The 14971-nt window shown below is 42.9% G+C and overlaps 1 non-coding gene across 1 annotated transcript; it reads left to right on the plus strand.

Moving 5' to 3' along the window:
* The first annotated feature begins 3414 nt into the window (after positions 1–3414).
* Trnat-agu lies at positions 3415–3489 on the plus strand. The gene has a single exon. It is a non-coding gene; the product is annotated as a tRNA-Thr (tRNA).
* Positions 3490–14971: the final 11482 nt, after the last annotated feature.

Here is a 14971-nt window from a genome sequence, read left to right on the forward strand (position 1 = left end):
TGGCAAGAAAAGCTTTCTTACAGACTTTAATATCACTGCCACCAACTTTTACACAGTAAGAAATAGCAAAATTTCTTCGAGATTCACCAACTACTTCTCAACGACGTGCAACAGCATTACATTTCATGGCACCAAATAAAAATTCGTTTTGAACGTGAAAATCACCTATCTCCCAAAATGTTTTGAACGTTTTCATCACATCTGAATATCTTACTTTGTCTAAAAACTTACGAGGGCACACAATTTTTTTACTTACAGTTTCTCCTGTATGCGAATCATATTGTTCGAGTAAATTACGCCTCTTCTGTTTAATTTTGCGCTGGGAATCGAACTTCAGCCTTTTCCGAGACGACCTCTTCGTCTCTTCTAGCGCCCCTTCCTGACTTGTTTGTGCAGCAGCAGTACACAGTTCATTCTTTTGGGCAATACGATCTGATTCGCTATTAACCTGTATAACAACAAAAATTACTATTATTGTTACCATTTATATTATTAAATGTAATAATGTACTTGGAAAATGTGTATACACACATCACTTAACCAAAAGAAGTAGTGACTCTAATATAACCTCAAAATTCATGTACTTCAGGAACATAATGGTATATGCTATACATGCACTTACCATTATGCTCCTGAAACGTACTAAATACAGTGTATTTACGAATTAACATACCTCTGAGTCATCAGGAATATATTCTGTATCCTTCTCGGAAATACCACTATCACTGGAAGTATACTCGTCATCTTCTGTCATGTTCAATCTCGCCATAATCTGAGAAGAGGTACACGGGTTGTTTTTACCAGCCGCCATTTTATCTGTGACTTACCATTATGTTTCCGCAACAGACGAACACTGGCACTTACCAATAAGCTTCGCCCTGTCATCTGCTGAGTGAATTTAGAACTACTAATAAGTGTGTTGCATTGTCCTCCATCCCTGGTTTTTGCCTTGAGTGATTTAGGACAACTGCGAAAATCGTAAATCTGGATTACATATCTGAGATTTGAACGCCGTCCCGTGTGGATATTAGTCAAGTACCATAACTACAGCGCACCCTCACTCCGTATATCTGCTCGCAAAGAAACCACACACAATGGAGGACATCCCAAATCGTCATTAGCTTATTTAAATGGAACGATAAAATGTTACAGAAATGCTGAATATTTTCAAATGGCGAGCACTAGAAAATATACGCTGAATGTTTCCTGGTAACCTGCCCACAAAAATGCAAACACCAATTTCAGTGTAATCAACCCCGAATTTTAAAATGAATTCAAAATAACGCCAACAGAGTCATAGAAAATAGCTATTTTTACCATTCTATATCAATGACTGGCGTAAGACAAAATCTTAATGAACATCACGAGCATGTAAAATGAACGTGGAGGGGATGGGGAGAAAGGAAAGGGAATGGATTACTGATGTCAGCTGCATCGGGACATTACGCGGAATCAGCGATGACGACTGAAAATGTGTACTGGACCGCGATTCGAACCTGGGATCTCCTGCTTCCCTGTGCCATCCGGGACACAGCGCTATCGCCACTGCGCGGACTATCGAAATAGATGACAGAGGGATAAAAAAACAATTAAAATCGCTTAAAAGAGGAAAGACTGCAGGACCTGATGGGATACCAGTTCGATTTTACACAGAGTACGAGAAGAAACTTGCCCCCCTTCTTGCAGCGGTGTACCGTGAGTCTCTAGAAGAGCGTAGCGTTCCGAAAGATTGGAAAAGGGCACAGGTCATCCCCGTTTTCAAGAGAGGACGTCGAACAGATGTGCGGAACTATAGACCTATGTGTCTAACGTCGATCAGTTGTTGAATTTTGGAACAAGTATTATGTTCGAGTATAATGACTTTTAAGGAGACTAGAAATCTACTCTGTAGGAATCAGCATGGGTTTCGAAAAAGACGATCGTGTGAAGCCCAGCTCGCGCTATTCGTCCACGAGACTCAGAGGGCCAGAGACACGGGTTCCCAGGTAGATGCCGTGTTTCTTGACTTTCGCAAGGCGTTCCATACAGTTCCCCACCGTCGCTTAATGAACAAAGTAAGAGCATATGGACTATCAGACCAATTGTGTGATTGGATTGAAGAGTTCCTAGATAACAGAACGCAGCATGTCATTCTCAATGGAGAGAAGTCTTCCGAAGTAAGAATGATTTCAGGTGTGCCACAGGGGAGTGTCGTAGGACCGTTGCTATTCACAATATACGTAAATGACCTTGTGGATAACATCGGAAGTTCACTGAGGCTTTTTGCGGATGATGCTGTGGTATATCGAAAGGTTGTAACAATGGAAAATTGTACTGAAATGCAGGGGTATCTGCAACGAATTGACGCATGGTGCAGGGAATGGCAATTGAATCTCAATGTAGACAAGTGTAATGTGCTGCGACTACATAGAAAGAAAGATCCTTTATCATTTAGCTACAATATAGCAGGTCAGCAACTGGAAGTAGTTAATTCCATAAATTATCTGGAAGTAGGCATTAGGAGTGATTTAAAATGGAATGATCATATAAAGTTGATCGTCGGTAAAGCAGATGGGAAGAATCCTAAGGAAATGCAGTCCGAAAACAAAGGAAGTAGGTTACAGTACACTTGTTCACCCACTGCTTGAATACTGCTCACCAGTGTGGGATCCGTACCAGATAGGGTTGATAGAAGGGATAGAGAAGATGCAACGGAGAGCAGCGCGCTTCGTTACAGGATCATTTAGTAATCGCGAAAGCGTTACGGAGATGACAGATAAAGTCCAGTGGAAGACTCTGCAAGAGAGACGCTCAGTAGCTCGGCACGGGCTTTTGTTGAAGTTTCGAGAACATACCTTCACCGAGGAGTCAAGCAGTATATTGCTCCCTCCTACGTATATCTCGCGAAGAGACCATGAGGATGAAATCAGAGAGATTAGAGTCGACACAGAGAGGCATACCGACAATCTTTCTTTCCACGAACAATACGGGACTGGAATAGAAGGGAGAACCGATAGAGGTACTCAAGGTACCCTCCGACACACATCGTCAGGTGGCCTGCGGAGTATGGATGTAGATGTAGATCTTGGCACGCCTCACGGAAGAACCACATACCCACTGAGCGCTACCTATCCGTAGTTCCTGTCCATGTCCTCCACGCTCGCTACTATGAGATTCCCGCAGGAGGTCGGATGTACTTGTCCATCCACACTCAAGAAGCTGGATCCACTGCCTATCTAGGCGAATCAGTTAAACGAATGCGTGGTGGTTGTTCTTTAGGACATGTCCGAAATAATATTTGTTCCAGAACACTGCTACACTGCATAGTGAGCAAGGAGCAAATGGACAGGGAATGAGGATAGGTGTGCTCGGTAGGAATGTGGGATGGCCGTGAGGCATGCCGAGATAGTCCGCGCAGCTGCGATGACAGTGTGTGTCCTGAATGGCGCAGTGGTTAACGCACCTGCCTAGTAAGCAGGCGATCCCGGGTTCGAACCCCGGTCCAGTACATATTTTCACTAGTGCCGCTGATTTCACATAATGTTCAGATGCAGCTGACGTCGGCAATCCCATCCCTTTGCTTTCTCCCCCCTCCCCTCCTTCACCTTCAATTTACATATAATGTATCACAACTGCGGATTCTGCGTGGTGTCTGTTAAAACGAACATTTCCCAGTCTAATTCACGATCGCACATGTAAACAAAATATGTAACTCGCCTAGAAAAACTTATAACTAAAAAAATAACTGTTTAATCTATTTCAGTTCAAAGCTTAGAAGCTCTGTAAATGAAGGGAATAATTCCCACGAAGGGAGTCTCTAGTAATTAATAAAAAATATAAATGTATTATTGTAATTTCTTATTTGAGAGTTTATTCGCGAATGAAATAACAGACTTGTACTAATATCATAGTGTACTTACTGTACTGAGCAGACATACATTTATACGCGTATTTTCAGGTTTTGTATAAATTTTAATTGTTAATTAACCAAATATTCATTTTAAACAATGCCGAGGATTGTTCGGGATTGTTTAGAACATGTACATAGGGGTAGCCATATTGGCATAGGGCGGTCAGTCTGGTTTTGGACTTTAGAGAGAAAGCATGTAGCTCGTTGTTCATGATTTATTTCATTATTGTTATATTACAACTTATTTCAGATTTGTCAAAATGCTTTTAATAATTTGAGATTATAATAAAATATTCAGTGGAAACAAAAAGAACAGGATTAATTATTTAAAAAAATAACTTTGTAGTTTTTTTTATTACAGTTACTGTTTCAGGACTTACGCAGCGACAGATTGCCAGATACGATGAGTAAAACAACCCCTAAGAACGTTATACTGTTCTTTCGGACATGTCCACGCATTCATGGAATATTACGAGGGGTGTTCGGAAACTAAACCCGACCGGTCGCGAAATGGAAAACACTTCGATAGTCAAAAATGTTTTATTTGCAACAGTTAGCTATACCTTCACAACCAGCGGTTCATGTCAGCAGAGATGAAACTTAAGAGGGGCCAATTACGGGCTGTATTGTGGGTGATCAAACCGTTCTGATCGAAGACGCGGCAGTAGCATCTTCATTGCCCCTGCAGAGCGCTGCCGAAAATTGTCATAAAGAAGTAAACGCATGACAGTTATGTTATGTGGGCTGCGTGACATGTGAAGTCTCTCACCAGGCCCTCATAGTTGGCGAGCGATACTATGTTCTAGGCATCTTTACGTCCTCAGTGTCTTCTCAGAACTGAAAAGAGCAACGTGACGCGGTCGGGCTGCATACTAGAGACGCTGCCCAACACATTTGTGGAACCCTTCACCAGATTTTTCCGGTGATTTCCATTTGGCACCCGATCGGAACTTACCTTTCGAACATCCCTCCTCCAATGAAAAGTGTCTTCTCAAATGCACTTCATTCAGATCAGCAGTATTTAGAAGTAGGTATAGATGTTTGTTTCTACATTATCTTTATTTCTGTAAGTCACTGTAGGTGAATACTGAGATGATTTTACAGCCTTCTCCAACTCATATATCGTCCGTTTCTAAGGCCTTGAAATATACCTCTTGTTAGAGAAAACTACAAGAAGGAAAAATATTCCAGTTAAACGAATATTCGCGTAGGTATTGAGCCGCATCAAGATGGCACATTCCAACAACGATGGGATTGTTTCTCTTTCTTAGTTTTCTAAGTGGATTTTTTTCTAGAAAATTTAGTTACTCGTGCACCAAATAATTTATTAGCTTATTTCCATTGCCTTTCATCTATATTTCATCTACGTGCAAGCCAGTGTACTGCGGAAGTTCCGTCGTTCTTAAGTAACTTTTAACCACACATTTTCAATGAAATTGTTGTTGTTGTGGTCTTCAGTTCTGAGACTGTTTGATGCAGCTCTCCATACTACTCTATCCTGTGCAAGCTTCTTCATCTCCCAGTACCTACTGCAACCTACATCCCTCCGAATCTGCTTAGTGTATTCATCTCTTGGTCTCCCTCTACGATTTTTTCTCTCCACGCTGCCCTCCAATGCTAAATTTGTGATCCCTTGATGCCTCGGGACATGTTCTACCAACCGATCCCTTCTTCTAGTCAAGTTGGGCTACAAATTTCTCTTCTCCCCAATCCTATTCAGTACCTCCTCGTTAGTTACGTGATCTACCCACCTAATCTTCAACATTCTTCTGTAGCACCACATTTCGAAAGCTTCTGTTCTCTTCTTGTCCAAACTATTTATCGTCCACGTTTCACTTCCATACATGGCTACACTCCATACAAATACTTTCAGAAACGATTTCCTGACACTTAAATCTATACTCGATGTTAACAAATTTCTCTTCTTCAGAAATGCTTTCCTTGCCATTGCCAGTCTACATTTTATATCCCCTCTCTACTTCGACCATCATCAGTTATCTTGCTCCCCAAATAGCAAAACTCCTTTACTACTTTAAGTGTCTCATTTCCTAATCTAATTCCCTCAGCATCACCCGATGAGATTGTTACACCGAAAAAATTTAATATCGACGTATTTGGGCTTCGGTTCTGACGAAGACAGGCTCTTTCTGTAATGCGAGAGTGATTAACAATAAAGCCGACGTAAAGCTCAAATCGTTTGGCCAATAAACAATGCGATTGGACTCCTATTGAAGACGGCCTCCTGTAAAATACTAATATACACTTCTGATTAATTAATGGCACGAAACAAGAAAATTCAGATATTTATGCTGACTGAAACGGCGTTATTTAAATTACATTTTGCTCAGTCATCAATAAGCACTGTTCATAAGCGAAATTACTTTGTGCATCTTCACAGTGCAGAATCAGACAAGAGAGTGAGTTAAACTTGAAGCAGAATAGCGTTTTCTTGTTACAAACAAATGAAAGATGGTATAAGCTGCTCCACAGTATGCAGAGGAAATCTTTGCCTAATTAATTACTTTTATACAATTTGGGTATGAGAAGTAGAAATCTGTTTCTCGAATTAGGAAAAGTAATACTATAGCCTACGTGTAGAGCGTCCAAGCATGTCTTCGTAAATCCGCACAGCACTAGAGGGGTCAGACGAACGAGTTCTTTCCACTTACTGACGGCGGAGGTCTCATTTTAATGGCGTACATCACGGATGGTTCAAATGGCTCTGAGCACTATGGGACTCAACTGCTGTGGTTATCAGTCCCCTAGAACTTAGAACTACTTAAACCTAACTAACCTAAGGACATCACACACATCCATGCCCGAGGCAGGATTCGAACCTGCGACCGTAGCAGTCACACGGTTCCGGACTGCGCGCCTAGAACCGCGAGACCACCGCGGCCGGCCGTACATCACGGAGAGAGTTCGCGAACGCTACGCCAGCTGTCTGTGCCAGGAAGAGCACGTCACAAGGCGGCCACGTCATTGCTTATGCTGAACGAGAAGATGTCTGCGTGCTGCTAGGTCGCTGACTTCCCAGCGGTCTATATTTAGCCGCACGGAAACCCGCAGTCTGCACGCCGACTCGCGGTGTTCCGCAATAAATGTCTGTGTGAGTTACATGCACCACGACATCACGATGTCAGATCCGTCGCATAGTATGCTCATCGAAAAAATATTTCAGAATTGGATTTTGTACGTGATAGAATTATTTTGCAAGTAATGGTCTTATACTGTTCCCTTTGCAGGTTTGCTCCGTTATCTGAAATTTTTGACTGCCAGTAAAACTGCCGAAGCTTACTTCATTCACAAAATATTACTGATAGTATTAATGTATACAACTATGTCCACTATGCTTCCTGTTCGAGTTTTACTTCTGTTTCGTCGAAACTTCCACAGTGCCTATGTTATCGGACAAACCAATTCAGGCTCACTGAAAGGAACTCATCATATAAAACAAAAAATACGGCATTTCATGATCATCAAATATATCTTCCGAAAGCTCTATATGTAAAGCCGAAGTACAAGCATCGGGTTGTTGCTGTTGTGGTCTTCAATTCGTAGACTGACTTAATGCAGCTCTCCACTCTGCAACGTCTTCATCTCTTTGTAACTATTGCATCCTACATCCATTTTAACGTGCTTATTATACTCAGGTTTTGCTTTCCCTCTGCAATATTGCCCCCTACACTTCCTCATCAACCAATCTCTACTTTTAGTCAGGTCGTGCCATAATTTTCTTCATTTCTGTTCAGCTCCTCCTAGGCCGGCCGTTGTGGCCGAGCGGTTCTAGGCACTTCAGTGTGGAGCCGCGCGACAGCTACGGTCGCAGGTTCGAATCTTGCCTCGGTCATGGATGTGTGTGATGTCCTTAGGTTAGTTAGGTTTAAGTAGTTCTAAGTTCTAGGGGAGCACCCCATAGTGCTCAGAGCCATTTGAACCATTTTTCAGCACCTTCTATTTTGTTAACCAATCTAACAATCTAATCTTCAGCATTTTCCTGTAACACCACATTCCTGAAGTTTTATCGTCGTGTTGAACAGAAGATTAAACACATGCATGACATTCAGTGTTTGTATCTTAACATACAGCGTGCTCATAATTAAACTTTCGCTACTTGAGCCAGTGTAGACGGAAAACTGTTTACGGTATGGGTACCCAACTTTGTAGGAACGATATTCAGATTCCTTTCAGTATAATGTGGGTGTAAAATTTGTCTTATGTCGGAACCTGTCCAATGTTAAGCCTATGTATCTTCGTTCTAGGATACGACTGAGACATGTGTAGATTGAATTGTCAAAACTAACTATAGTACAACATGTCCAGTGTATGCGATGGCTGTACAGGCACGTCCCGAAGGCTAGTAAAAAAAAAAATTAAAAAAAAATAAATAAAAAAATTCAGACTGTGCTCTGCAGGATTTGCATTGTTAGCAGTGCTAGTGTCTTGATTTGCCGTTAGGCGCCGTTACTGGTTCGGCGACGTAGGGTTCAACACAAGCATATTCGGCGCGTGTTGCAGTAAACAAGGGTCTGGAGAATGTAAACAGGGCTTTACTCTCGAAGCTGGTTTCTCAAAGCGAAGCAAAAAATTGCGCCACAAGTTGCTGAAGTAATTACTATTGCCATGACTGAGAATGCTTGACACAATGTGCTATCTTCAAGCAGTGCACGGGATGTGTGAGGACAGCTGAACATTCCAATGTTGTTCGGGAAACACTACAACATCAGCTGTAGTGCGATTCCAGTCGGTCGTAGATGCAGATGGCCGTCACATTGAGCAACGTTAGTAACCTGGAACTTAAACATGGTACGCAATTTACAAATGTTACCCTCTCACATCGAAATTAAAATGTGTTTATTTCAGTGGTTTACTCGCTATTTCTCTTCCGCATGTCCTTACAAATGTTTCCACAGAGTTACGTTGCACTACGAACATTCGCTTGTCATGGGGACGCTCTCAAATAGCAACCGTTAACCCTACATTGCCACTGGTGGGTCTCCCGGACCCTGACTTGTGTGAGCCATTCGTTTTCGTTAGGCTCACGACACTGCAAACGAGCAGCGTTCCTTGTAGCTTCCTGCCTTACACAGCTGCGCCATTTGCTCGTCAAGTGACGGCGGACGTTCACTTTCTAGGAGTGCCTGTAGCGTGTTTGGGTCTGCCAGACCGACCGTAGTGAGTAAGTAAGTAAGTACTTGTTGGGGCTGTAGGACCCAGAGTAGAAATGATGGTATCGTTTGTCCCAACACAAATACGTTAGTAGTACACATTCAAATTGCTGAATCAGCCTATTTATTTCAGACGGGGGTTATAATGTATGTAACAAAAGATCTGTGTAGCGATGCACTGCGAAATGAAATCGTAAGTGACGAATCAGCTGACGAAGGTGGAGACGTAGACGTCGAACTATATAGTGAACACGATGCGGCAAAAGACCAAAGTGGGGATGACAATGATAGATATCAGAACAATAAGAAATATTTTGTTGGTAAGGACAAGCGTACTAAATGGATGAAAGACATGCCTACTCCTCGTATAAGAACGAGGTCACGTAACATTGTGTCACATATTCCTGGTGTGAGGGGCATGGCAAAGAATAAAAGGACACATGTAGAAATATGGCGGCTGTTTTTCACGGATGAAATAATTGATGAAGTAGTGATACATACTAACGAATGTATCGAATCCGCTAAGTCGGGATACTCTTCGTCTCAGACCTTCATTCATGAGACAGATAAAGGTGATATTGAAGCATTTCTTGGTCTGTTGTATTTGGGTGGAATCTACAAGGTTGATAGAGTTAATTTAGAAGAGCTCTGGGACAGAGATGGAACAGGGTTGGAATTATTCTACTCTACAATTTACAGAGATTCAGATTTCTGGCACAGTGTCTGAGGTTTGGCGATAAGTCAACGAGGTCCGACAGGCGAAAAGAGGATAAATTGGCTCCTATACGAAATATATTTGATTTGTTCACCAAAACGGCATAGCACACTATTTTCTTGGAGAATATGTCACTGTAGATGAAATTCTTGTCCAATTTCGAGGATGATGTAGTATTATAAAGTACATTCCTTCCAAACCTGGCAAATATGGAATAAGTGTTCAATCTAGCCGATGCAAGAACGGCGTACACGTCAAATTTGGGAGTTTATTTCAGCCAGATGGACCGTATAAGTTGAGTAATCGTGCTGCTGATGTCGTCAAAAGGTTGTGTAATCATATTTCCAAAACGTCAAGGAACATAACGATGGATAACTGGTTTACGAGCTATGAACTGGCCCTGTCACTTCTGAAAGGCCATAAATTAACATTTTTGGGAAGAGTAAGGAAGAACAAGACGGAAATTCCCCCAGAATTCGTGAACACAAGAGGTAGAAATGCTTTTACAAGTAGCTTTGGCTTTCAGAAGACGTGTACATTAGTGAGTAATGTACCAAAGAAAAACAGGCGCCTACTTCTAATGAGTACTATGCACCATGACAGCAAAATAAATGCAACATCTGGGGAAGAAATGAAGCCGGAGATGATAACTAAGGGTTGGGCAGATTTAGTAGATCAGATGTGTGCCACATATGATGTAGCAAGAACAACTAGAAGGCGGCATTTGGCCTTATTCTTTTGCGTACTAAATGTAGCAGGCATAAACAGTCTCGTCATCTTCAGAGCTAACAACCAGGGGGAGACCACGAGGAGAGACTTAATGAAAGCGCGTGGGAAGGCTCTTGTCAGAGGCCAGTTACTACACAGGGCTGGCAGTAAGCATATCAACCAACCTCTCAAAAGGTCTGTCAACAGACTGGCGGGGGTCGAACAGCAAGACGATGGGAGTGTGTGTGAATCTGAGTACGGTGTCTAAGAGGACGGTGCTATCGGTGTGAAGATAGCAAAACGCAACACAATTTGTTACAAATGCTCTAAGTTTGTCTATCTCAAAAAACACTCAAGTTTAATTTGTAATGACTGCATGTAGTGGCCTGGTGTGGTAACGACATGTGGAAATAGTACCGTACGTTCAAAAGACATTGTGGAGACTCTCCGTTTACTTACGTTTTCGTATATGCTTTCTACTCATCTGTTCATACCTGAGTTTGGTTTTCGTATCTTTCATTGTTCTACTTTGTGTGCTGTGACACACGACAGCCACGTTGTGTGACCATTTTTGTCCTGTACGGTGTGTAAATGTTAGTATCACTGTCTAATCTGCTTACATAGTAATAAAGGACAACAATTTACTGAAACCCAAAGAAAAAAGTGTTTGTTTACTTCATCTAGACAACATACGAGAATGTGAAGCCCCTTTGTGCTCCCTGTCCTTAACAAATCAGACTCATACGCAGGTCGGGTCTGTGAGACCCCTCGTAGCAACGTTGGTACAAACGAACACAGTAGCAGCGCAGGGTTAAATTCCTTCCACTCTGTACATTGTAATGATTTATATGCAAGCGAAATCCTACCAGTCTATGTCTGTTGTTAATGCCTTTACTGATCACGATGCTGCTTAGGGAAATGAGAGACATCGTAATCTGCGCCAGTTTTTCAAGTCAGTAGGACAAAACTTTTTCTTCATATATACAGTAAACTCTGTTTTTACGTTCCCAAATTTTACATTTTCCCCTCATTTACGTTATTGTATTTGAGTCCCTATTGCCTCAGTGAATTTTTTAGCTGCCATTGAAAATTGTCCGGGCACGTAAAAACAAATTTTAATGTTTAATTAGTATAGTATTCACTGCTAGTGCAGTTTACGCAATTAGATTTAAATTAACAATTGGTCCAGAAAAACAGATCATAACATTCAACTCTGCAAATTCGGTAAAATTTAGTTTCATTACAGCGAAAACTTCGTTAAACGCGCCTAACAGTAGTGTTGTACAATTACGTTGAGTGTTAACTGCGAATGATTGTTTCAAGTGAAGTTGTCCCATGATGGAGTACGTGTGTCCCGAGTGACGCTACGCTGTTTCAGACAAGATACAGAGGCTGTAAGTGCTACAGGACACAGCCTAACAGACAGCCATACAGGCCGCGCACTTCATTACGGATGCTGCGTCGCCCACGAAGCTGGTACCCCATCATTCCTTCAGCGATGCAAGCCGCTGCCAGTAGATTATTACAGGGTGTTTCAAAAATGACCGGTATATTTGAAACGGCAATAAAAACTAAACGAGCAGCGATAGAAATACACCGTTTGTTGCAATATGCTTGGGACAACAGTACATTTTCAGGCGGACAAACTTTCGAAATTACAGTAGTTACAATTTTCAACAACAGATGGCGCTGCAAGTGATGTGAAAGATATAGAAGACAACGCAGTCTGTGGGTGCGCCATTCTGTACGTCGTCTTTCTGCTGTAAGCGTGTGCTGTTCACAACGTGCAAGTGTGCTGTAGACAACATGGTTTATTCCTTAGAACAGAGGATTTTTCTGGTGTTGGAATTCCACCGCCTAGGACACAGTGTTGTTGCAACAAGACGAAGTTTTCAACGGAGGTTTAATGTAACCAAAGGACCGAAAAGCGATACAATAAAGGATCTGTTTGAAAAATTTCAACGGACTGGGAACGTGACGGATGAACGTGCTGGAAAGGTAGGGCGACCGCGTACGGCAACCACAGAGGGCAACGCGCAGCTAGTGCAGCAGGTGATCCAACAGCGGCCTCGGGTTTCCGTTCGCCGTGTTGCAGCTGCGGTCCAAATGACGCCAACGTCCACGTATCGTCTCATGCACCAGAGTTTACACCTCTATCCATACAAAATTCAAACGCGGCAACCCCTCAGCGCCGCTACCATTGCTGCACGAGAGACATTCGCTAACGATATAGTGCACAGGATTGATGACGGCGATATGCATGTGGGCAGCATTTGGTTTACTGACGAAGCTTATTTTTACCTGGACGGCTTCGTCAATAAACAGAACTGGCGCATATGGGGAACCGAAAAGCCCCATGTTGCAGTCCCATCGTCCCTGCATCCTCAAAAAGTAATGGTCTGGGCCGCCATTTCTTCCAAAGGAATCATTGGCCCATTTTTCAGATCCGAAACGATTACCGCATCACGCTATCTGGACATTCTTCGTGAATTTGTGGCGGTACAAACTGCCTTAGACGACACTGCGAACACCTCGTGGGTTATGCAAGATGGTGCCCGGCCACATCGCACGGCCGACGTCTTTAATTCCCTGAATGAATATTTCGATGATCGTGTGATTGCTTTGGGCTATCCGAAACATACAGGAGGCGGCGTGGATTGGCCTCCCTATTCGCCAGACATGAACCCCTGTGACTTCTTTCTGTGGGGACACTTGAAAGACCAGGTGTACCGCCAGAATCCAGAAACAATTGAACAGCTGAAGCAGTACATCTCATCTGCATGTGAAGCCATTCCGCCAGACACGTTGTCAAAGGTTTCGGGTAATTTCATTCAGAGACTACGCCATATTATTGCTACGCATGGTGGATATGTGGAAAATATCGTACTATAGAGTTTCCCAGACCGCAGCGCCATCTGTTGTTGAAAATTGTAACTACTGTAATTTCGAAAGTTTGTCTGCCTGAAAATGTACTGTTGTCCCAAGCATATTGCAACAAACGGTGTATTTATATCGCTGCTCGTTTAGTTTTTACTGCCGTTTCAAATATACCGGTCATTTTTGAAACACCCTGTATGTTTACTGTCGTACGCCTCGAAAGCAGCACATCCGGAGACGTATCACAGGAAACACAGGCGGCCCTCGTGGCTACTAAGGCACTGAGACCAGTCATTCGCAAGTCATTAACATTTCAACCTATCGCATCTACATCTATATCTACATCTACATTTACACTCCATCGGTGTGTGGCGGAGGGCACTTTACGTGCCACCGTCATTACCTCCCTTTCCTGCTCCAATCGCGTACGGTTCGCGGGAAGAACGACTGCCGGAAAGCCTCCGTGCGCGCTCGAATTTCTCTAATTTTACATTCGTGATCTCCTCGGGAGGTATAGGTAGGGGGGAAGCAATATATTCGAAACCTCATCCAGAAACGCACCCTCTCGAAACCTGGACAGCAAGCTAGACCGCGATGCAGAGCGCCTCTCTTGCAGAGTCTGCCACTCGAGTTTGCTAAAGTATATGTCGAATGAGTGTTTTGTAAGCCACCTCGTTTGTTGATGGACTAAATTTTCTAAGGACTCTCCCAGTGAATCTCAACCCGGCACCCACCTTACCAACAATTAATTTTATATGATCATTCCACTTCAAATCGTTCCGCACGCATACTCCCAGATATTTTACAGAAGTACCTGCTACCAGTGTTTGTTCCGCTATCATATAATCATACAACAAAGGATCCGTCTTTCTATGTATTCCCAATACATTACATTTGATTATGTTAAGGGTCAGTTGCCACTCCCTGCATGAAGTGCCTATCCGCTGCAGACCTTCCTGCATTTCGCTACAGTTTTCTAATGCTGCAACTTCTCTGTATACTACAGCATCATCCGCGAAAAGCCGCATGGAACTTCCGACACTATCTACTAGGGCCGGCCGGAGTGGCCGAGCGGTTCTAGGCGCTACAGTCTGGAGCCGCGCGACCGCTACGGTCGTAGGTTCGAATCCTGCCTCGGGCATGAATGTGTGTGGTGTCCTTAGGTTAGTTGGGTTTAAGTAGCTCTAAGTTCTAGGGGACTGATGACCTCAGACGTTAAGTCCCATAGTGCTCAGAACCATTTGAACCATTTTGAACTATCTACTACGTCATTTATATATATTGTGAAACGCAATGGTCCCCCCTGTGGCACGCCAGAGGTTACTTTAACGTCTGTAGACGTGTCTCCATTGAAAACAACATAGTGTGTTCTGTTTGCTAAAAATTCTTAAATCCAGCCACACAGCTGGTCTGATATTCCGCAGGCTCTTACTTTGTTTATCAGGCGACAGTGCGGAACTGTATCGGACGCCTTCCGGAAGTCAAGGAAAATGGCATCTACCTGATAGCCTGTATCTAATATTTTCTGGGTCTCATGAAAAAATAAAGCGAGTTGGGTCTCACACGATCGCTGTTTCCGGAATCCATGTTGATTCCTACAGAGTAGATTCTGGG

The sequence above is a fragment of the Schistocerca americana genome, chromosome 2, assembly GCF_021461395.2.
Source record: "Schistocerca americana isolate TAMUIC-IGC-003095 chromosome 2, iqSchAmer2.1, whole genome shotgun sequence".
Taxonomy (NCBI): domain Eukaryota; kingdom Metazoa; phylum Arthropoda; class Insecta; order Orthoptera; family Acrididae; genus Schistocerca; species Schistocerca americana.